Below are 3,768 nucleotides of genomic sequence, written 5' to 3' on the forward strand. Positions count from 1 at the left end.
GTACACATTTGAACTTGTTTTGGTGTAATTTCTCCAGTGGAATGAAAAGGCAGTTGTTGTTTGACATTCATTAAAGTTTTACTGTTTTTAGTTTACTATGATACAGTTAGCTTTAAGATTTGTATGATAAGTTTGTTCCTTAACGCGCCTGTAGGGATTAGTTGGGTCATTAACATGCTATGTACTATTTTGTAACTTGTGGACAATGGGTACCTGCATAATTAGGATTGTTGTTTAATCAATTTGAGTGGTTTTGAATGGTGATGGACTGTTAACTCTAATATGTAACTCACTTCTGATGGAATCAAGTCCAAAGTGTCAAATAGTCACTGTTCGGGTTAATTGCTCGCCACACTAAAAATCAAAGGCTAATCGCAGCAAATAAGTGCATATTCACGTTAGTCCAGGTCACATATGTTTAGTTTCGAATTGGAAATTATCCATGACTCCGTGTGTGATTTAAATCATTATTGGATAAGTGATTCGTTGGAGTGAGTTATAGGTAATACCATAGGGATGAGCAAACAATTTTGAGTTATGCAATTTTAGATCTTTAACGCACATTAATTAACTAGGACTGCTTGCATTTTAGAGACGAATTAAGTAGAAAATTATAGATTGTTTTAGGATGGACCTTTAAAATAATAAAATAAAGGTGAGCTTCGCCTAATAAAAATGCATAAAATGCGGGGCCCTCATTGAGATGTATATATTCAAGTCTTAGATTTCGGGGACGGGCCGTCTAATAAACTTCACGGCTTTCCTCAAAATGATAATGCGCTAGTCACTTTAGGCGCGCTTTTAATAAATTACTTTCTTAAACTCGGGTGCACATTTATGTGACCCAAATCCAAATCTCAATGGAGTCGAAATGTGTCAATAACCATAGGTGCATTGATGTGACATGGTTCGAGACGTGTTTTCACGACGTTGCAATTCTCTCTTAAAATAACAACAATAAAAAGGAGTTAAAATTGGCACACAGGTCCAACATGTATAAAATCAGATAAATAAGCCGAATATGATAGTTGAGAGACCGTGCTAGAACCACGAAACTCGGGAATGCCTAACACCTTCTCCCGGGTTAACAGAATTCCTTATCTGGATTTCTGGTTCGCGAACTGTAATACAGAGTCATTTCTTTTCCTCAATTCGGGATTCAACCGGTGACTTGGGACATCATAAATCTCCCAAATGGCGACTCTGAGTTAAATAATAAATCCCATTTCGATTGTCCTTTAATTGGAAAAACTCCCTCTGCGCCCTTACCGGTATAGGTAAAAAGGAGGTGTGACAGAAGTCTCCTCTCAAAATCTCCCAAAATCGCCAATGGAGGAGTAAAATATGGCAAAAAGGGACTTAGAACCCATATTAAATGAAGCTCACTACTTCAGCGATTTCCGCATTTGCGGTCCCGCTTCTGCGAGAAAAGACCGCATCTGCAAAAGGGGCTAAAAGGGTTGGGACCGCTTCTGCGGCTCGAGAGTCACTTCTGCGGTTTGGCCTGGCCTTCCCTGGGCCGCATCTATAATATATGGACCGCATCTGCAGTCTCTTAGCTGTGGTCCACCAACCGCTGGTGCGGTTATGACAGAAGCAACAACTTCAGCACTTCTCAAAAATTTCAACTTCACTCGAGCCTCGTCTGATTGACGCTCGGGGCTTCCGAGCCCCGCCCAAATATACCGACAAGTCTGAAATCACGAAACGGACCTACTCGAACCTTCGGAACGCCCGAAACAATGCTAAATCTAAGAATCACCCCCTAAAACCAATTGAATCAAACTTATGAACTTCATGTTCTTAATTTTCCTTTAACGGGCCAAAACGTCCTTAAACTACTCGGATTGACACCAAATTTTGCTGGCAAGTATTAAATGTTATTTCGGACCTGTACCGGGCTTCAGAACCAACATAAAAGCCCGATACCCATGTGATCAATCATTAATTAGTTTCTTTAGATCCTTAAAACTTCATATTAACAATTTCTAATAAAAAATTATTACTCGGGCTAGGGACCTCAGAATTCGATTCTAGGCATATGCCCAGGTCCCATATTTTCCTACGGACCATCCGGGTCCATTTTCTCAAAATGTTGACCAAAGTCAAACTTAGCCTTTTAAGAATATCCTAAGTAATCAAATGGGCATATTTCACTCCAAACTTTTCCAAATCCCGAACCAACCGTCCCCGCAACTCGTAAATTAGCTAAAGCAAGCTCGGGAAGTTTTATTTAAGGGAACGGGGTTCTAAAGGCAAAATGACTAGTCGGGTCGTTACATTCTTTACCTCTTAAACAAACGTTCGTCCTCGATCGGACATAGAAAAGTACCTGAGCTGCTGAATAAATGTGGATATATGCTCTACATGTCCTCCTTGGACTCCCAGGTCGCCTCCTCGACTGGTTGGCCCCTCCACTGGACCCTCACTACAGAAATCCTCTTAGACCTCAACTGGCGATCTCGTCTATCAATAATGGCAACTGGATCCTCCTCATAACCCAAACTCTCATCCAACTGAATAGTACTAAAGTCTAACACGTGGGATAGGTCGGCATGATACTTCTGAAGCATCGATACATGAGAAACCGGGTGAACTCCCGATAAGCTGGGGGTAAAGCTAGCTCGTAAGCAACCTCCCCAACTGGCCTCAACACCTCAAATGGGCTAATAAACCTTGGGCTCAACTTGCCTTTCTTCCTGAATCTCATAACACCCTTCATTGGCGAGACTTTCAAGAGGACCTTCTCGCCAACCACGAATGATACATCATGCGTCTTCTGATCCGCGTAGCTCTTCTGTCTGGACAGAGCTGTGCGAATCCTTTCCTGAATCAACTTTACCTTATCTAAGGCATCCTGTACCAAATATGTACCGTATAATTTAGCCTCACCAGGCTCAAACCACCCGATAGGAGAACGACAATGTCGACCATATAAAGCCTCATATGGAGCCATCTCTATACTGGACTGATAGTTGTTGTTATACGCAAACTCTGTCAAGGGCAAGAACTGATCCCATTGCCCTCCAAAGTCAATCACACATGCTCTGAGCACGTCCTCCAAAATCTGAATTGTCCGCTCCGACTGCCTGTTGGTTTGTGGATGAAATGTCGTTCTAAGCTCCACGCGGGTTCCCAACTCACTCTGAACAACTCTCCAGAAATGCGAAGTAAACTGAGGGCCTCTATCTGATATGATGGAAACAGGCACACCGTGCAAGCGGACTATCTCCCGAATGTAGATCTGAGCATACCTCTCTGCTGTATAAGTAGTCACCACCAGAATAAAGTGGTCCGACTTGGTCAACCTGTCAACAATGACCCACACTGAGTCAATCTTCCGCAAAGTCCGGGGCAACCGAACTACGAAATCCATGGTAATGCGCTCCCACTTCCACTCTGGTATAGGAATCTGCTGAAGTAGGCCATCCGGCCACTGGTGTTCATACTTGACCTGCTGACAATTCAAACACCTAGCTACATACTCCACTATGTTTTTTTTATTCATCCTCTACCACCAATAATGCTGCCTTAAGTCATAATACATGTTCGTAGATCCCAGATGAATGGATTACTACGAACTGTGTTCCTTCTCTAGAATCCTATCCCTCAGATCATCAACATTAGGAACACATAGACGACCCTAGAGTCGCAAAACACCATCCTCGCCAATAGAAACCTCCTTGGCACCTCCATGAAGCAACGTCTATCTAAGAACCGCCAAATGTGGATCATCGAACTGCCGGGCCTTGATATGCCCCAATAATG

Source organism: Nicotiana sylvestris, chromosome 8 (assembly GCF_000393655.2).
Source record: "Nicotiana sylvestris chromosome 8, ASM39365v2, whole genome shotgun sequence".
Taxonomy (NCBI): domain Eukaryota; kingdom Viridiplantae; phylum Streptophyta; class Magnoliopsida; order Solanales; family Solanaceae; genus Nicotiana; species Nicotiana sylvestris.